The sequence below is a fragment of the Malaclemys terrapin genome, chromosome 1, assembly GCF_027887155.1.
Source record: "Malaclemys terrapin pileata isolate rMalTer1 chromosome 1, rMalTer1.hap1, whole genome shotgun sequence".
NCBI lineage: Eukaryota > Metazoa > Chordata > Testudines > Emydidae > Malaclemys > Malaclemys terrapin.
In genome coordinates, this window is record NC_071505.1 from 322674113 (window position 1) to 322696153 (window position 22041).

General features: G+C 39.6%; 1 protein-coding gene across 1 annotated transcript in view; it reads right to left on the reverse strand.

Moving 5' to 3' along the window:
- The window catches only part of CNTN5 (contactin 5), a 987470-nt gene extending 968412 nt beyond the window's left edge, over positions 1-19058 (reverse strand). The window contains exon 1 of the mRNA XM_054015603.1: positions 18581-19058. The gene's annotated coding sequence lies outside the window, so the exon portion shown is untranslated. The remainder of the gene's footprint in view (positions 1-18580) is intronic.
- Between the last annotated feature and the right edge of the window lie 2983 nt (positions 19059-22041).

A 22041-nucleotide genomic window follows, 5' to 3' on the forward strand; every position in this document is an offset into this window, starting at 1 on the left:
ATGTCAAAATGGGGGCTTTGACAGTTACAACCCCAACCCCCAAAATTTACAAGTGGGGAACATATTGAAATTGACCTTCTCCTACAAAGTATTAGTTTTGGGGGAAAAAGGTATTTTCTTATAAAAAAGCCTTTCGTCAAAAACATCCTATGTAGCAAGTGATCTGTATAGTCTGCAGCACAACAGAATCAAATACTTGTACCACATTTTTTTCTATTACTATAAAATTTCCTTAATTCTCATCCACCCTACATAAGTATGGTACATAAGTGAAAATACTCAAGGATGAAAAGTTAATGAGTGATTATTTTGGAGTGCTTTCGCCCCCTCCAACACACCTCATGTTCTCTACTCGTTGATCCCTGCAGTTTTGTCCAGATAGCCAAGCTCAGAACCTTGTAGAAAAGACGGGGGTGTGCATAGCCAATTTCAACAGTTGATTTCCCTTTGCCTCAGCCCCAACAGTTCTCCAGGTGGCTCAGCTCACCCTACATTTTAAACAATACTGAAAAAATATCACCAAGTGACCAGTCATTGCAAGTATTATCACATTAGGCCACTTTGAAGAAAAAGCTAGCTTATTAAATGCAGTGTGAACTGTAATGTAAAGTGCCTTTCTTCAGGATGGTCTGGTTTGACAGTCATTGGCACACCACACAATTTTTTGTTTTTGTTTAATATGTCTATAGCCATAATGACACTGGTTTTACTGCAGCTACAAATAATATATTTATTTGGTGCATGTGTGTGTGTTGTAGAGGCGGTGATGGGTTATCTATACTTTATCTCACTGTGTGCATGATTTTTCACCTCTTTTGTGCGATAATAATAAAATCCAAATTACAACACAGGCACATAGAGCACACAAATTAAGAACAATAGATTAATGATACAACCCACAGGATAGACAAACAAAAGACAAAATGCCAATAAAACTTAAATTATATGAGCAAAAAATAATGATTAGTATTAAAGGCAAAAACATCTATTCCCATCTTCCTTGCGCTAGCATCTAAATAATCAAAATTAAATATATGAAATACTGTACAAATTAAACAAGTCACAACAATAAGTGATGTGTTCTATGCCTGATTCTGCAGTTCTTAATCAGCCAAAGTTTTTATCAATTTCAGTGGCACTCTGAATGGGTGATTTGCCTGAATAAAGATCATAGTATTTGATCCTGTTTCTACAAGTAAGGTTACTTGAAATCTGCCTATTACAGTTGCATAACACACTGAATATCCAAACACCTAAACTACAAGGAAACAGAATAATTCTGTAGTCCAGTAAGTACACCTGATCATGGAGCTCTGTTGAAGTTAGGAATTTTGCCATTTACTTCAATTGGCATATGATCATTACCAGTAAAGAGTAAAAGTCTGTATGCTGTTGCAACTCTCTCTTTTATCGAGTTAGAAAATCCTCCCCCCCCCAGTCCAAAATCGGAAATAAGTTGCACTGCGTATTGCTAAATACAGTTTTTCCACTTACAAAATATTCCAGATCTTATTATACTACCTACAGGTAAATACCAGGTAAAGACAGGGAAATACCTGGAGTCCACTAAGCCACTTAGTTATGCTTCAATGGGGTACTAATGCTAGAAGTGTTTTTGTTACTATTTTCAGGAGGTTTCTCATAATGAGCCTCTTTCCAATTTTTAATCCAGTTTCCAACAAAGCAGCACATATAGTCATCTACTCTCTTTCCCATAATCATAGACAGCTCACAAAAAATGGGTACATAATTGTTTAATTAATAAACTCTGCATCTGACCACACTTCCTCTTACACTGATTTGATACATCAATTTACATTTTATACAGAATGTTGAAAGTAGATTAGACATTTGTAAGCAATTTATATGGCATCAGAAAAATGACCTACTGAGATAGAGGCATTCTCATTGCCTGTGTAGATTACCTCCTGATCCTCCTTTAGAAATAGTGCTCCTACATAAGCAAATCCATTTTTTTTTGTTTCCACCAAAGTTGGATAAAATCCAGAAGCAAATTTGCACCCACATTCCCACACATGAATTATATTTTCTATTTCATCAACTGCCTTAACACCTAAAATTTTAGTAACCGACAAAGAAGGAATCTTAGAATCATCTTACAGACAGAGAATGCTACAAAGAGAACCTTTTTTAAACAGGTAACCCTTTGTTGTAAGCAACTCTTTAGACTCCAAACTTGTTGGTGCTCTTATGTACAAAACTCCTATTGACTTCAATGGGAAATCCATGTACCCATGCAATTGGGCCCTAAAGTACAATATCTAAATGAGGTTTTCTATATATTTTTGCTTAATCTGTATTTAAAGAGTACTTCTCCTAGGCAATTAGTTTTATTTGTTCCATGAGAGATTGCTTGTTTTATCAGAATTCAGCTAAATGATCCTATTTTGTTCCCTTCACATTTCTTTCCTTTTGTTGTTGATTAACAAGTATTTTGTGTAAACATCCTTCTCCTCCTTCTACCTGAATCATTCTCTGATGTCTCAAAACACTGTTTTGCACCCTCCAGGGGTTGCATTATGAAGTCACAAACTATGGACATCAATGAGTGACTCAGATAGGAGGTGACTGATAATAAGACTAGTAATCTTTGTCTCAGTAACCAATCAGTTATGATTCAAAATGAAATACAAGGGCGGGGGGGAGGGGGGGGGGAGTATATGGATATTTTAACTATGCAACATGTTTTCTGAAGTCTGTTTGTATGACAATGGTCCTTTTGGTATACTATCCTCACTCATCATCTGATCTCTTCTGGGTGTCTGATTATGCCTCTTTCAGACATTAGGTCCCCCTCAGCATGAAGCTTTCAACATTACTTTATAGTGCAGAATGCTGGAGAATGAGAAAGCATGACATGTCCAAATTGTCTACATTCCATACAACCTGCCTCAGAAAAATCCTCCGTATCTTTTAGTCCAGAACAATCTCAAACCAAGATCTATTGACACAGTGCAGCCAAGAAGATCTGAGCACCATCATTGCCCGGAGGTGTTGGAGATGGATTTGCCATGTGCTTCGGATAGAAACTGATTCCATCACGAGAGTAGCAATAAGATGGACACCTGAAGGCAAGCGAAAAATGAGGCTGCCTGAAAACAACATATTGAAGAGCTGTGGAAGCCGAGCTGAAAAACCTGGGGCACAGGTAGGGACCCATTGAAAGACTTGCCAGAAATGGACAGAAGTGGAGGAACTTTGTTGCAGCCCTAAACTCCAGAGGTGTAATGGGAACATGATGATGATGAGCATGAAGCTATTTCAGGTGAGAGAAGAAGAAAGGCCCAGTTTTTAAGGCACTAAGTTAGGACTTGGAGGCCAAAGTTCAATTCCCTACTTCTCCACAAACTTCCTGTGTGACCTTGGGCATGTTACTTAGTCAGTCTGTACTGTAGTTCCACATCTGTAAAATGGCAATAATAGCACTGCCCTACCTCACAGGATAAATAAGATTAATGATAAATACATGAAAGGTGGTGAGAAGCACAGGTACAACAGTGATGGGGACCACCTAAGTACCTTATAGAGTGTAACCAATAGGTATTTGCTAGGTGAGGCATTAATATAAGTTAAGGCAATAATGCAATGAGCCAAGAGGTAAATCTCTCCCTCCCAATGCACAGGATGGGATACAACTTTTATAATGTGTTACACTGACATCACTATGCCTAATGCATATTCAGTAGGGGTTTGCCCCCTTTTCCTTAGTTGTATTTCTTCTATCTATGTCTAGCATTCTTCTGGTCAGACATTTTCTGATGTCCTTAACAAAAATATCCCAAGCTGGTATAAAGTAGCATGTAGTGATTACCTCCCACCACTTTAGTCATTACTAACTAGCATTCTAACCTGTGATATCTTATGAGAAGAACAAAGGAATGGCCATATTGGGTCAGACTAATGGTCCATCTAGTGCAGTATCCGGTCTTCCGACAGCGGCTAAAGCCAGATGCCTCAGAGGGATTGACCAGAAAGGGAAATCATCAAGTGATTCATCCCCTGTCATCCACTCCCAGCTTCTGGCAACCAGAGGCTAGGGACACACAGAAGTTGCATCCCTGAGCATCTTGGCTAATAGCTATTGATGGACCTATCCTTCATGAATTTATCTAATTCTCTTTTGAATCCTGTTATAGTTTTGGCCTTCACAACATACCCTGGCAACGAGTTCCATAAATTGACTGTATGTTGGGTGAAGAAATACTTCCTTTTGTTTGTTTTTAAAACAGCTACCCATTAATTTCATAGAGTGACTGCTGCTTCTTATGTTATGTGAAGGAGTAAATAACACTTCCTTATTCACTTTCTCCACACCATATATGATTTTATACTTTATCATATATCCCCTTAGCCGTCTCTTTTCCAAGCTGAATAGTCCCTATCTTTTTAATGTTTCCTCAAAAGAAAGCTGTTCCATACCCTTAATCATTTTGGTTGCCCTTCTCTGTACCTTTTCCAATTCTAATATCTCTTTTTTGAGATGGAGTGACCAGAAATGCACACAGTATTCAAGATGTGGCATACCATGGATTTATACAGTGGCAATAAGATATTTTCTCTGTCTTTTTATAATCCCTTTGCACATTCTGTGAGGAATTTTTGACTGCTGCTCCTGCACATTGAGCAGATGTTTTCAGAGAACTATCACAATGACTCCAAGATCTCTTTTTTGAGTGGCAACCACTAATTTTGATCCCATCATTTTGTAAGTATAGTTGGGATTATGTTTTCCAATGTGCATTACTTTGCATTTATCAACATTGAACTTCATCTCCCATTTTGTTGCCCATTTCACCCAGTTTTGAGAGATTCCTTTATACCTCTTCAGTCTGCTTTACACTTAACTATCTTGAGAAATTTGATATTGTCTGCAAATATTGCCACCTCACTGTTACCCCTTTTTCCAGATCGTTGATGAATATGTTGAATAGGACTTCTCCTAGTACAGATCCCTGCAGGACACCACTTTTTACATCTCTCCATTCTGAAAATTGACCCTTTGTTTCCTGTCTTCTAACCACTTACTGATCCATAACAGGACCTTCCTTCTTATCCCATGGCTGCTTGGTTTGCTAAAGAGCCTTTGGCGAGGGACCTTGTCAAAGGCTTTCTGAAAATCTAAGTACATTATATCCACTGGATCATCCTTGTCCACGTTTTATGACCACCTCAAAGAATTCTAGTAGATTGGTGAGGCCTGATTTCCCTTTACAAAAACATGTTGACTCTGCCCCAACAAATTGTGTTAATCTATGTGTCTGATAATTCTGTTCTTTACTACAGTTACAACTAGTTTGCCTACTACAGAAATTAAGCTTATTGGGCTGTAATTGCCAAGATTGTCTCTGGAGACTTTTTAAAAAGATTGGTGTCACATTAGCTATCCTCTGGTCATCGGTACAGAAGCTGCTTTAAATGATAGGTTGCACACCACAGTTAGTAGTTCTGCAATTTCTTATTTAAGTTCCTTCAGAACTCTTGGGTGACTACTGTCTGGTCATGGTGACTTAGGATTGCTTAATTTATGCCTTTGTCCCAAAACCTCAGACACCCCAGTCTGAGACAGTGCCTTAGATTTGTCCCCTACAAAGAATAGTAAAGGTTTCAGAATCTCCCTCACATCCTCTGCAGAGAAGACTGATGCAAATAATTCATTTAGCTTCTCCGCAATGGCCTTATCTTCCTTGTGTGCTCCTTAAGCATCTTGATTGTCCAGTGACCCCACTGATTGTTTGGCAGTCTTCTGGCGTCTGATGCTTTTTTTGGTTTGTTTTTAATCTGTTAGTTTTTAGGACTTTGGCTAGTTGCTCTTCAAATTCTTCTTTTGGCCTGCCTTATTATTCTTTTACACTTGACTTGCCTGAGTTTATGCTCCTTTCTATTTTCCTCAGAAGGATTGAACTTACAATTTTTAAAGGATGCTTTTTTGCCTCTAAACACTTCTTTGACTTTTGAGGTTTAGTCACAGTGGCACTTTTTTGGTCCTCCGACTTTTTTTTTTTTTTTTTTTTTTTTAATTTGGGGTACATATTTAATTTGAGCCTCTGTTATGGTGTTTTTAAAGAGTTGTCATGCAGCTTGCAGGCATTTCACTTTTGGGACTGTATCTTTAATTTCTGTTTAAGTAGACTCCTCATTTGTGTTGTTCCCCTTTCTGAAGTTAAATACAATTGTGGTGGGCTTCTTTGGTGTTTTACTTCCACCAGGTTGTTAAGTTTATTTATACTATGGTTACTACTATGAAGCAGTTCAGCTATATTCACCTCTTGGACCAGATCCTGTGTTCTACTTAGGACTATATCAAGAATTGCCTTTCACCTTGTGTGTTCCAGGATTAGCTACTCCAGAAAGCAGTCATTTATGGTGTCAAGATACTTTATCTCCTCCATTATTATTGCGTTTTCTATTTTTAATCGCCTCTCTAGTTTTCCAGAGCATTTCATAATCACTGTCAACATCCTGGTCAGGTACACAGTAGTGTATTCCTACTGCTCTATTCTTATTATTCAAGCATGGAATTTCTATCCACAAAGATTCTATAGTACAGTTTTATTCATTTAAGATGTGTACTCTATTAGACTCTATGCTTTCTTTCATTTATAGGGCCACTATCCCACTAGCATTAACTACTCTGCCATTCTTATAAATTTTGTATTAACATATCCTATTGATTATCATTGTTCCACCAAGTTTCTGTGATGCCTATTATATCAATATCCTCATTTAATACCAGGCACATCTTAGCATTTAGACTTCTAGCATTTGTATACAAGCACTTATACAATTTGTCACTTTTTAGCTGTCTGCCATTATGTGATGTAATTAAATGAGACTTTTTCATTTGACCATTTCTCTTCAGTTCCTTCCTGTACTTTATCAACTTTCATCCTCTCTTCCCTACTAGGATTTAGAGAATCCCAGTTAATAGATTATACCCTAAGGGATGTCTCATTCTGAACCATGTGCACCTCTGCAACAGTCAGCTTTCCCCCGGCCCTAGTTTTTAATCCTTCCTGTATAGGCTCCTCCTTTCCCAAAATGTTTCCCAGTTCCTAATAAACTTAAATCCCTCCTCCCTATACCTTCATCTCATCCACACATTGAGACCCTGCAGTTCTGCCTGTCCAACTCGCCCTGTGTGTGGAACTGGAAGCATTTCAGAGAATGCTACCATGAAGGTCCTAGACTTCAGTCTCTTACTTAGAAGCCTAAATTTGGCCTCCATGACCTCAATCCTTCTTTTACCTATGTCACTGGTACCTACATACAACCACCAGCTCCTCCCAAACACTGCACAAAAGCATGTCTCGAGAGACACAACCTTTGCAGCCAGTAGGCTATTCACCATGCGGTTCTCCCAGCTGGGTTTGTGATGACTATCTATATTTCCAATAATAAAATCCTCCATTACTATTACCTTTCTCTTACTAATCACTAGGATTCCCTGCCCTGGGAGAAGTATCCTCAGTGTGAGAGGATACCATGACATCTGGAAGGAGGGTCCCAACTATGGGATTGTTTCCTCTTCACTCTACTGAAATTCTCCTTCCCCAAGACTTTCATCCTCCTCAATAGCACAGAAACTGTTAGACTGGGCATGGGATTGTGTCCCAGAAAGTCTCATCTACGTACCTCTGTCTCCCTTAGTTCCTCCAGTTCAGCCACTCTGATCTCCAAAGCCCATATTCCCTCTCTGAGGGCCATGAGCTCCTTTCACTGAATGCACATCACCAGGCCACAAGACAGGATTGTACATACTGCATTCAGTGCAGTAAACTGGACAGTCCCCACTCTGCTGCTGGAATTTCGCATGCATTCTTTTTATTCCATCGTTTTTGTTGTTTTGGGTTTGGTTTTGTTTGTTTGTTTTTGAGGGAGTGTTTATTGCCATAAGTTCAGAGAATGTTAATCAGGTGTATCTAGCTCTCACATTCCCGCTCTAAACGCCATTGTAAAACTCCCCTGTTAGCTACTCCTGTTTGCTAGCTCTAGGGTTATTCTTGGTTAGCTACTCATGCTAATGCTTTGGGGCCTCATACTTTAATTAGTTTAGCTAAGCTACTGTCTTACAGAACTTGAGGCTTGTATGCTTATTGCATTTTTGCCTTTACTTATATCTATGCCTCACCTAGCAAATACCTATAGGCTACAAGCCCCCACTTGATAGGGTGATTGTTAAAAGGGTCTTATTAAGTCACCATAAGGTGGTTTCAGGGATTTGGTAGGCTGTGACTGAATGAGACCTAATGATGGTGTAAGGGCAGGATCGCTGGAACCTGTGTAGAAGTTGGGGGCCACAGATGCTGGAACCATGGCCCCACCCCCTGCTCCTCCTCCTCTTTCCCCTGAGGCCCTGCCTCCTGGCTATGCCAGAAGCGAGAGCTGGGTCATGATAAGAGCTTTCCAGTGAACCCAGGCTGCTATGAGGAGCCCCGGAGCCGCCACCTGCCCTGGGCAGTGGGGCTGGGGTGCCCAAGAGCAGCACCTGGCCTGTGTCCCCACGTCCTATGGAGAAGGAGGGGGCTATGGCCTACCTAGCCCCCACCGGAAGAGGCTGGCCTCATTGGCAGGGGCTGTGCTTTGCGGCAGGGGAGCTGATCACCTCCCCCCACCAGAAAACGGAGCCCCTGCTGCACCTTCCTGAGGCTACTACACCCATGTTAAAAAGTGGGAAGGGTGTCCCTCTTGCTCCCCAGAGTTCTGGCAGCCCTGCGTAGAGGTGTTCTGGTTCCTGATGCAGTTTCTATAGAAACTGCAGGCCTCATGAACACAATGATTTGCTCTCTCTTCTGGGACTGTCCAACTGTGTTTGTAACGACTACTCTAGGTTGATGTTGGGCCTTCTCATGAGACTTTTCTGGGACTACTTACTATCCCTTCTGCAGCCTTCTGATTTTACAATACATACTACACAACAATTAAAGTAATATCAACTGCAATATTTTAGACAACAATTCATCCTTTTAACCCGATTTCCATCCAGGGAGGTATAGCTAATATGTTATTACTTCCACACATTAACCTGGCAAGGGATTGTTCTGCCTCAATGGTGTTATCAGTTTTATCAAGTTCTCTTTTCATTAGCTGTTTTAGTTTTAAATCAAGTATATGCACAAGAAATGTTGTTAGGCTTTATATGGTTAGATCTTGATACTCTGGATCAGAGATAACTGTCTTATTTTCAGAAAGAGAGGAAATTGCCACAGGGCCAATTGATGTATATACACCTTTGTGATCCCACACTCCAACTGACCATAAAAACATCTCTTGCAGGTAGTTACCACACAATATTTACCATCTCCACCATAGGTCACCCTCTTTACAATAGCCTTTCACTTAGTTAGTCTGATAGACCATAATAACTGGTTCTGTTGGTACCTTTCTTCTAGCCAAAGGTGTGTCCACTTCAAACACATCATATCTAGGTTTGAGCATTGGCCTGCTAAGCCCTGGGTTGCAAGTTCAATCCTTGAGGGGGCCATTTAGGGATCTGGGGCAAAAATCTGTCTGGGGATGGGTCCTGCTTTGAGCAGGGGGTTGGACTAGATGACCTCCTGAGGTCCCTTCCAACCCTGATATTCTAGGATTCTACTGATGCCCCTATTTTGAGCAACAGGCCATTTACAATTTTTTTATGTTTGGGTATCTTGGATATGTACTATCAGAGGAGGTACATTGATGTATTCCATGTAAACATTGCCTTCCAGGTGACCTACTGAGTGGACAGCTGCCAATTGGCTAGAAACATCCTCACTTGGATTGATTACAGACTGCAAATGAGACACACAAGGATTTTGTCACAATGCAATTTTTAGTTGAATAACAGATTCATGATTAGGGTGCAGTGTCACATACCCCATGTTTCTAATTACTCCTAGTAGCAATTCCTGACAAGAATTTAAACTAGTGTCTTTTCCTATTCCATGTTTTTGAAAATAGTTCCACTTATCCTTGATTAAATGTGGGACATTTCCCAATTCTAAAAGTTATACAGTGTTCGTGAGAGTGTTCAACACATTTACCGTATGCAGAACAAGAGAATTGCACTATTTTGTACTCAGTGCTAATAAGCACTAATCTTATCCACAAGGAGCACCGAGAAGAAAGAATCCACCTTAGTGCATTTACAATAATTAAATTCACCCAATATGTCAACTTGACAAATTTAGCACAACAGGAACATGCATGAATTAAACCTGATTAATACTCCTGGTATATAGGTGTAGTTGCCTCCCGCTGGAATTATTAAATGGAGTAAAGACCTTTTTCCAGCTTATCAAAGATGACATGATTACATCCACTAGCTTATAGCTAAGGTTACACTCCTCCCCCCTCCCCCCCATTATGCCTTTTACAATTTAATAGGGCTCACTAGAGGCTGGCTTCCTTGATCAAAGAACACCAGATAGAGAGTCCAGCCTGCTTCACAAAAGTACAGAAAAAGAAATCCTACACAGGCATTTGCAAGCAGCAAAGTGTGCACACACAGCAAAGAGGTGTTAGGACATCAGAATTGCCATGAGTCTTATTCCCAGTTTTCCTGAGCTGAGTTTTATGTAAACAATAATACGCAGCAGTGCATACATTACACTGCAATGGAACATTCTGAACATATTGTGATCCATGAGGCTGGGGGGAAAAAAAAAAAAAAAAAAAAATCATCAAGTGCTTCTCTCACCTCTGAAGTTGAAATGTCACAAACCCCCCCCCCACCAGAATTTTTTTTTGATGGATCACAAGGAAAATTGGTCTTTTGATAGAATTACACACAAAAAAAGCTTCTCTGACATTCACATTTATTTTTTAAGAGATTCGTTCCATGTGAGATTTCATAAAGCTGGACAACACACTGTGTAAAATAAAATCTAAGAAAATATGATCTCGGGGTACTTTTGAACTGTTAATTATTCGGCAGTGGCTTTGTGATATCAATGTTAACTCAGCCAAACACAGTGGATTTTAGTAACTGTACACAGCATAATACAACACCAAAACCAACTCAAGATTTATCAGAACTGCATACTTTCAAAACTATATAGTGCAGAATGCTGGGGACTGAGAAAGTACCACATGTCCAAACGGTCTTCATTCCATACCTCCTGCTTCAGAAGAGTCCTCTGTATCTTTAGGCCCAGAACAATTTCAAACCAAGACCTATTCATACAGTGCAGCCAAGAAGATGTGAGCACCAGAATTACCAGGAGATTCTGGAGATGGATTGGCCATGTACTTCAGATGGAAACTGATCACCAGAATAGAATTAAGATGGACACCTAAGACACATGAAAACAAGGCCGCTCAAAAACAACACGGTGAAGAGCTGTGGAAGCCATGCTAAAAAACCTGGGGCACAGCTGGGGAACCGTTGAAAGACTTGCCAGAAACAGCCTTAAATGCCGGAGGTGTAATGGGAACATGATGGGGGGAGAGGGGAACTTTAAGAAATAGGTTCATGGTTATGATGCACAGCTATGGGATACAGCTCTTCTCTCTCAGATATATGGTCCCTAGGAGACTAGGAATAATGGTGGGAAATGATAAGATGTTCAAAGTTAAAAATTGAATTAGGAGGAACTTGTGAAAACTCCTCCATGCAGCAATTCAGAACTCCATGCTATGTACCGTACTGTATGTTAACCCCCCCAGAGCCCTATAACCTAACATCTAATGTTCAGTGCTTCTTTAGCTATAAACCCCCCACATTATTAGGTACTTATAAGAAATTTTTCCAGATAATCAGAGTTTTGTGGGTCTGAATAAGCAAAGCACCTTTATTCTTATATCTCTTTTTCCACAAAAGGAAAATCTAATCTTGGGTGAGAATTGTTTTTGTGAAAACTGCATTTTCTCCTTTCATAAAAAAGGTTTTTTGTTTTACCATAACAAGAAAAATTGCTCTCTGCATCCTTATGAAAATGTCACATTTTGCATGCAAGCACTAGAAGCAGAAATTGATAGTTCTGCTCAGCTCCAATAGATACAAGTAAAGTGAGCAGGCTAAAATACAGTGCATTTGTTGCTAACACAAAACAGGATACAAACAAAACCAACACACTTTTCAATTAATCAAAATTAACAGTCAATTTTGCCAGTGGTAGAAATAACTTTTCTGTTCTACTCTTGAAGAGATTTAGAGTTAGGGGCCAAAATTTTAACCTGATGCCACCATTTTTCTGAATGCAAATGCAGTTATAAATAATTTGTGGGTACAATTTTGCATCCACAGTTTACAGCACAGATATATTAAGTATCTTAATTTACAGATTCAATCAGTGACTCAGACATCAATGTGACTTAAACTACAGGTTCAAAATTGCACCTGGAATTATTTCCACCTGCCAATTTGCACCTGCAGAATTAGAGGCCCCGTTTACTATAGCTTTTGAATTTGACCCAAAAAGTCAACTATGCACATATACAATTCCAGATGGTGGCAAAAGATTTACTGCTTTCTGTTGAATAAAAAGGAGTGTGTGCAGAATTTCAAGAAGATTAATCTTCCAATCTAGCTAAGCATCCAAAATTTCAAATGCTTGTCTGAAATACAATCAAATTTCCATGTTCTAGGTATACCAGAATTCCCATGAGAATAGAATCATTCATGAAATTTTCAGTACTTTCTGGTTCCAGCCAGTTAAGAAATATCCCCTTTCCTTGTATTACAAGAATTTCTTTTGTTTTATCCTCAAACAAAATTGGGGAGAAAGCAAAAAATAAAAGGCTAAGTAGATAGACCTTACATCAGAGTAATGCAGACATGATAAAGCTGGATGACTGCTGGTTCAATACAGCTGAAGAACATTATAACAAGAGATGAGAAATGCATAGACATTTGGATCATTTTCATCCTGTTTTGTTCCTTAAAATTCTGGGTGTATACTGCAAAAAACCACTAGCCAGATGATATACCTGTGAGATGACTGATTAAGTTCTGCAGTGATTGAGTGGGAATAACGGCTACCTTACAAAAGTCAAAGTGCAAGTTGATTTTTACAACACCAGATAGTTAGCCCCTCAATCAAGAAAGCATCTTGGGATGTTAACATCATTACTAATTACTATCCATCCTCAAATATACATTTTCAAGGAAGATTACGGAAAAAATAGGGCTGGTCAAAATACAACATCCTGGAATTCCACCGATTTACTAGATTCCTATCCATCTGGTTTCTGAGCTGAGCAGGAATTGTGACTGTGTGTGAGAGATATTTGAGTTTCTCCTTCTAGTGATCGGCATAGGTAAGGGGCTCAGTTCATCTTGATTCTATCAGATAGCAATGACAGCAGCGTTTTGTCAGTGACTGTCCCATCCATGCATCCATGGTTTTGACACCACACCAGGTCCCCAGTGCACTTCATAAAGACCATAAAGTCAATGAAAACAAACTGGTTTTGACTGGACCCTTATGGATGGGATGTTAGTCAGAAAGCGGAACATTGATAGGAGCAGGCTGATGCTGTGTTTACACCAAATATTGGGGGTATATGTCTGCAATGCACTTTGATTAGGGCTACTATCGATATCCCCACAGAAACTTCAGCAGGAAGCATAGTTGAGCTAGACGTGCTAACAACACGTGCCTTTCCACACACACTTCTGGGTGCTATTTGGATGGAGAGGGGGCATCTCTACCATGAATGCAGTTATGACGGGCTGATTCTCATCCTGAGCTCCATCCCAGAAATTATGATTGTCTAGAACATTCATAACACCAGTTTCAAGGCTTTTTACAGCCAGCAGCATGGTGTTCTCAGGAAAGACCCCTGCCTTTGGAAATTTTTTTCCTAGTAGTCTGCCAAACTGAGTTTGACAAGATTTAGGAAGGCTCATTAAATTGGTTGATTGACTTGGTTTTGAGTCTGCTTCTTCTAGGTTTTATTTTGTTTGGTTTGTTCCGATTTTGGTTGTTAATTTGAAATGGGGATTTTCTTAAAAATGAGTTTATGTCTGTAAAAAATGAGGGCAATAAAGCCTGAGAGGTAAAAATTGTGAAGATAAATTTGTTCATATTTGTAAAGAGCTTGTCAAATATATGCCCAGATTTTCAGAGGAGCTCTGTTCCCACTTTGGTACCTAAACAAATGGCCAGATTTTCAGGACTGCTCAGCTCCCATTTTCCCCTGAAAATCTGGCCACAAATGAGCTATAAAAAGATCTATGTAAATACCAAGTACAGCAATAGCTGATAAAAAGGCAACATTTGCTGACAGATACTACAGTTTTCCTATTCTAATTATAGTGAAAATCTGTGGGGGAACTTTTGGCAGATGCTACAATTTTAACTATGATCACTATATTATTATCTTCGTTAACATTTTCTTCACTGTTTGTAGGTTTTTAGTTTTTATGCCACCTTCTGTTTATATATGTAATTTGAGTATGTTTTTCCCCCAATTATTATTATTATTAAGGCTGAAATATGATAAATGCTACAAACAACAAAACAAAACTAAGAAATACATTTTGAAACAAACGTTAAATGTTGTTACATTTTGTTTTATCATGTTCTTGTTGGTCATTTCTTATTGTCTCCTAATCTAAGAAATAGAAACAAATAGGGGAAACAGAACGGATGAGGCTGATGGCTTAAGGGTGGCTATAATTTCACAGAAGACAATCATTAAGTTAGAAGGGATACTCTATATTGGATCCTGAAAGAGGGAAGAACATCAGTAAACATTTCTGAGAAATGCTAGATGTTTCCAGCTATGGGAGAGGAGTTGAGTTAGCACTTTTTCTAGACTGAAGTTTAGAAAGGTGATCCTGAGGCAGACATAAGGGAGTGACCATAATGATGAAGATTAATGAATATGAATGCATGAAGTGGGCCTCATTTCTGCTTCATGATCTGTGCAGGCAGACTGCTGCCAAACAACTACAGTGGGGCATCACACAGGCTCAGCCCATTTGTATCACTGCGCAGGATTAAGTTTTGCCTAAAGATGGTCAAGAACATCAGCTACAGCATGGGTGACAAATCAGAGCAGAATCAGTGTTTTACTAATACTCTACTCCTTTATTTTATATCCAGTCAGTGCCCCTAAAGCTTTGATTCCTGACTTGTAGAAAATACAGAGAAATCATCCTGAAATCCCTCTAGGAAGCCGGGTGTGAACAGAATTCACTGTTTTGATTAGTATGCCTACATTTTTTGGATAATTCCACAAATCCTCCAAGAAACTCCTTATAAAAAACACTTAAGCAAGAACACACTTTGCTGCTGCTAGCAACCCCTCTCAAGACATAGAACCATTATTCTAAGATCTTTTTGTAGGTTTTGATTTTTTTTTTTCAAAACGTAAAACCAAATCAAAAAGTCTATCATATGGAGCTCTAAAATATTCATTAAAAAAACCCACATGTACTGGCCTCTAACATAGTTATTGATCACAAAATGTTCAGAAAATAAAACTCTGTAGGGACACCACCATTTCTAACTGGACTCTTTTCCTGTTGTAAAGTGCTGAGAAGTTGATAGTACACATTGGAACAGCTCCTAATAAAACATCATAGAAGTGATGTGCAGAAGAAAAACATCAAGTCTGAAACTCTCATCAGCATAGCACTAGCATTCAAGTGTCCTACTGGACATTCATTCTCAGAAATTAGGATCTCAGTATGGCCAGCCTGGCAGCTTTCAATGTACTGTTTTGTGTTGTAAACTCTAAGAAATAGCTGAAATGATCTAAGCTGCTCTGAAACAGACAGAAAGTATAACATGCAAGCTGTTAGTAGGAGCATATGGATGGAGCAGAACAGTGGGAAATTATGCAATGCATTCAGAGGAATCAAAATCTAGGTTTCAGGCTGGATACAGAAAGACAATATCCAGAAGAACCATTTTAGCAAAGTCACCAAGACAATCATCTCAGTTGCCTCAATGCTGGCTCACAGGGAGTATTGCTAATATGTACATTGTTACCCTGCCTTGCATTAACCACTTATAATAACTGCTTCCATGACTAACCTACCCAGGTAACTTTCCATTTGTTGATTCTGTTCAACTGGACTAGACTCCCACCTCATTTTTCCATATTGCTAGCATATTTGCCCCGTCTGATACATTATCTTTCATATATGGAAAAAGAAAAGTGGACCTTATATTGTCACATACAGCACCATGCTTTTCACCTCCAACTTCGCCCAAGAGCTCTTTACCCTTTATTGAAAACCCCTCATCCAAGTAAATTTGAACCTGTTCCAATACTATCAAATTTTACTTTGCAGATCAATATTTCCTGGAGTACAAAACTAGACATTTTCTGAAATCCACATAAACCATACCCACTGATTCCCTGATAGACTACCATGTCAGCAACTTATACAGAGAACTCAAGCAAATTTGCCACTCATTACCTTCCTTTAGCAAATTAAGCTGGACAGTCCTCTACCAAGTTGCATATTTCTTAAAGTTACCTAGCCCTATTCTTTTCCCTCTGTGATGCTTTGCTTATCTTTCTAGTGGTTGATTTTCTTATTGTTCCTATTATCTTAAATATTGGGCTATCTTTGCCAAAAGCCATCCTACTTTCTTAGCAACATTCTAGCAAATTTCCTATCAAGTTCTGGGATATTATTTGGCCAGCCTGGTTCTCCACATTTCTAATATTCTTACTGCATCTGCTCTTATTTATCAAGCCACATTAGCATCTCCCATCAGGAAATTTTACCCGGGCAAGAAAAGGTGACCTTCAAGCTCCTTATAATAAACAACAAGACCAAACTGTTCATTCTGGTTCTCCTGCTCATCTGTAGCCATCTTCCCACCTGTATCTTAGCTCTGTTGAGTCTTTGCAAGGGCATTTGCACTATAAGGAATGGAAGAACTGAATGTTGTTGATTACTGGATTCTCTCTAATTTTACTTGAAGAGCTTTAGGTTTCTTTAAAAATTGTTTCCATTCCTTATTCTTTCTTCCTGATTTTACTCCTTCTCCTTTCTTATACTGTAGACTTCCAATATCTTGTCCTCTTCACTACCATTTGTTAATTCATCTACTTTGTTAAACCTAAACTGGCACACACAGCCTTTCTACATGAAATCATTTTTCTCTGAGTACCCTCTGATCATTGTCAATCTTCTCCTTCACATGGAGTACTTCATTCAATTTTAGTAAACAAGCTCCTTTCTAGATGCAGAATAGACACTGAAAGTTTGTTCACTTGTTTTCGGATGAATGCCATGCTGGGGGGGGAGGAGGGGGGACCACTAGTAAAAAATGTGTATGAGATATTTACAAATTCCTAGAGACATTTTGGGTAATACTGTAAAATAGCCTAATTATTGCTAATTCCTTTGGTATTCACTGTAATAATAATAATAATAATAATAATAATGAAATCATTTAGCATTAATATGGATTTTCATAAGTACTTCTGGGTGAGTTCTACTATAATTCAGCAATAATTAATTGCATGCATCATTAGTTTTAAAATGTCACCCACATTTTTAATTGTATGGCGTTCACCTCAGCTTTTGGGACTCAGTGAACAGAGAATTTGTTTGTAGAGATGCTCCCTCAAGATCTGCTCCAAAGTCTATTGAAGTCAATGAGGTGATGCCAGTGAATTTAAAAGGGCTTGAGATCAGGTCCTTATTTTAATATTTTTAATAAACTAACTAACTAAGTGTGGAAGGTATTCAGCAGTAATTTAAAAAAAAGTAAACAAACATAACTAAGAAAGTTATGGCAAATTTCTGAAAGTTTGCCAAGACTAGACAACTTTGCTTTTATGTGGCCACATTAAATCATGTCAGAATAGGTTTTTAGGCAGTTTCTGTGATCAGAAGGAATACAAGTGAAACTCTGAATAAATATAACAGGCCTAATGGATGCTGATTCTTTCTGAGATAAAAATCTTAGAAACACAATACCCTACTGCATGGTACAGGAATAATTCTCAGTTCATTCTCATGCCTGCTCATAAACGTTTTACAAGATCCTCTTATCAAGAGAGAAAGAATTGGTGCATCTTTTTGTAATCCTCTCTGCTTTTTTGAGGCTGACAATAGTTGGAACAGGTTTCAGGCACAGCAACTACCTAATTTAGAGAGTATTGTTTAATCTCCAAGCCAAGTACCATTCTGAACTTCCCCACCAATCAACTTGCTGCTGATTTTCAGTGGGACAATAAGCTGTCAGATCAACACAGTGTTACCCTCTGGTTCATCAACTATAAGACCTCCCCAACGGCAGGAATTGGCACATGTAGGCTGCTTCTAGAATATTTACTGGCTCTGTCCATCTGACCTCTCTCTTCAACAACTAATCCTCAGCAATAGTTTGCCGTGCAGCTGAACGATGGGGAGGCATGCTGCAGATCATGATTATGCCTGCTCCAACTTTTTGGTTCGGAATGGATTCTGATCATTTTAATCCTCTTCGCCCAAAGAGACGCCCCGCCCCGAGACATCGCAACCCAGCAACATTCGCGCAATACCCGGGTGGGGGTTTCCACCTGCCTCCGGAGTGGCACCGAGGGCTAGGAAAACAAATAACTTGAACACACTCAGAAGTGGAATCAGGGGCTGGCTAGAGCGACGGTATTGGCCACTTACCGCTGCTGGGGAAGAACCTCTCTCTGCCCCCGGCTCTCAGTCTCCCATCCTCCAGGCAGCCCCTGCTCCCCCCTTGTGGGGCTCAGCCCGGGGGGCGCAGCGAATCGCGGAGTTCTTGTCCAACAATCCACCTCCGGCTCGCCCTGCCTTCGCGGCGCTCAGGGCTGGAGAAGCGATACAGGTACGGGCATCCTTGCCAAGCCTTTTGCCTCCCCAGCCCAGCACTTTGCTGCTGGGGTTCCGGCCGTCTCTGCTTGCCCCTGCTCTCGGCGTGGTTATATTGGGAGAGCGGGGAAGCACCTCCTCTGGCTGGTGTTTTGCTGTGCAGCAATTTCTCCTCCAATGTGTTCGCTCTTCCCCCTCGCTCTCCGCCTCTGACTGGCTGGGTCCTCCCGGCGAGCTGGGTGTAGGAGAGCGTGTGTGTCTCTCTCACCCCCACCCCCCAGCGCCTCCTCACTGCCTCTTGCTGAAGAGGGTCATTTAGCATGTCCCTGGGCGTAAGGCTCCCTTTGCCCGGGGAAGGGGGTTTTAAAAATACATTGCACTCTGCAGCTCAGCAGGGATGGGGTTGGCTTCCTCACTCCTGAGCGCGCAGGGCTTCTTCCTCTCCTCCCCTCCCTCCTCTTTGCCTCTGAATTTGAATTTACATGTAATAGGTTTATTTTGCTGGCGGCTGGCTTCTGCAAAGTGTTGGCTGGCCCCGCATCTTGTTGCGCCTTCTCTTCCCTGGCGGTAGCAGAACTAATCGGAGCCCCCGGACAAACTGATCGGCTGGGGTGGCTTTTATCAGAACACTTCCACCCACACCCTTATTTTTTGTTAATTGGGTGTGTGTGGTTGTGTTTTCCCATGGTGATGGCTCTAGTCTCTCTCCTGGTTCCTTGAGCCCCTGGCATGTAACGTGCAGGGTCCAAGTCCGGTAGAGAAGGTGTTCCTCACAACAGTCCTCCTCCCCCAGCCAAAGAGAGTGTAGGTTAAGCCATAAGACACCAGCCTCTTCGTGAATTTTTACATTACCGTGGCTGTAATTGGAAAAATAACACAGGCAGTAAATTTATAGGCTGGCAGCTTTAGTGCCATTGTTCTGGCAGTCCTCCCTATCCCTTCCCTCTCTCTGATTCATTCTCTAATTCCCTTGATTCATCTGATTTTAATTGAATAATAGTTAAATAAATTATGGTCCCTCTCTTACCCCATTTATTTCTTCATGTGGGTCTCTTTTGTGTCTGTGTTTAACGGCAACGTGATCCTCTTTAATGCTTTACATTAATATGTGAAACTGCAGGACTCTCACTCAAGTCCAACTCTCCACCCCCTTTATAATACACAGGTGACTCAAATCAGTCTAGCTCCAGCAGCACAGCACTTATTCTTCTGGCTCCTTTATTCTCTGCTTGGTGGTCTGACCGGCTCCTAATTGGCACACACAGTCACATGCAGCATAGCTTATAGCTCGATGTCTTCCAACGCCGGGACTGTAGGCTTTATTTTACAGCCTTTCTGTTAATTAAAAATAGCCTTTCCTATGTTCCTCTGCTTCTTCTCACTCATCCATATATGTAGTGCATACTCCCACTCTGTGCTTTTAATGGTTAGCCTTAGGAAGTAGGCTGATTTTAATCCCTTTTTTTTTTCCTGTGGAAGATACAACGTTCTGCTTTAACATTTAATGCTTCCTTGCCCTTCTATACGTTTTATTTCGTTTTCGCCTTTTGTTAGTAATTAGGTTTTTTTTCTTCCTTATGTATTAACTGAATGATGGTTGTCTAACTCTGAGCTTTTCCTCTGCTTCAGTGACTCCACTTCAGTGATGAATACTCTCTCAAGCTGGGGTTGGTGTACAAAAAACATTCTACACAACTTTTTTTTTAATTTTTATTATTTTGGGACCTAGGCATCCTCTGTGCAATGGTAAAGCCATCATCCGTATTTGTTTTAGATTTGTATAGTGCTAGTCTTAAATCAGACCTAGTAATATGATTTTCTTATGGATTTAATATTTTTATATTGATCCCGCTATCAAGATCAGACATCACTGGTGAGTGTCACACATTTTTATACACTTTTGTGTATTGTATATTGCATAAAACTTTGACAGAGGATCTGCAACTCAAAATCACTGTTGAATTAATTCTGTACAGAAATATCTGTGAAGATTTTCTTAGCTAAACTCCCATACGTTGACATTTAAAAAATCTTAAATGTGCTAATTCTTCCTGATCTTCCATAGCTACATTAACTATCCTTGTGAAAAAAGTATGAATGAACTTATAATTTAGAGACATTTTTCTCTGCATTTACTCTCTTACAAACCCAGTATAACATTGTCTCTCATAACTGTGGCTGGCTATCTAGAACTATTTCTATGGGCAAGTGATATTGCAATTTGACAAATCAAAACTTCTTTTCATTGACTCAATTCACAGAACATTATCATCTGGTCATTATTTCCAGTGTTACTAGGTTACAAGCCAGCATTTAATCAGGAGCCAGAAATAGTGACTGCATTAATTCTGATCTTATGAATAACACATGAGACTCCATTTCTCAATATTTCCAGTGTCAATGTTAAAACCAGAAATATTTTTACTAATTTTTAACATACTGTAGTTATTTACTACAGTGTAGAATTATTTATAAAGATTTGACTTTTAGTGCTTTAAAAAAATAAGACGTGTTTAAAAATATACTAAGACTTTTTCAAAAACTGATAATGGAGGGGTTTCCTGATCTTTATCCACCCTTGTGAAGTTTACAGATCAGATCTTTTAGCAGGTGCTTTAAACCACATGTGCTATAGTGACTAGAGTGCATTATTTTTGCTTTTAAATCCCCCCCCCTTTTTTTTACTTAGTTTCCTTCTAAGAACACATCATTCTCCATTTGTTTTAAACATCTATTTTACTCCCATCTTTTTACACTTATGCTAAAATGTACACTAGCAATATTTCAAGAGCCTTATTTATGGGGACACATTTATACTTATTTTGGTGGTATAAGCAATATAGATACTATTCTGGGAATACCAGTTTCTTCTTCGTTGCAGAGTGAAGGAGCACACTTCTTGTAAGACATTCTGTTAAGAAGTTCACATGTTTGTCTCCACTTTTCCAAGGTCAGAACCCTTCTAAGATTTTGTATCCTCAACATGCTTTACAGTTTTATGTCACATAAATTCAATGCTAAATATTTTTGTGGCGAATTGAGTCAGTGTCTTGATATTATTTATTATTGCAGACCTAACTTCAACTTAGTTGTCAATTTGCTTATCTGATCTAGTTGTCTAAGCGTCTTTGTGTAAGTGTCTTAATCTCTTTATCTCAGTGTCCCCAGTGGGCAAGCAGACAGATGCAGCACATCTGCAGAGTCTTATTTGTCTTGCAGAGCTTTCTCTTTCATTTCTTCCCTCCTCTTCTTTTTCAGCTGAACCAAATACCTTCCTGTTCCTCTAATCCAGCCCA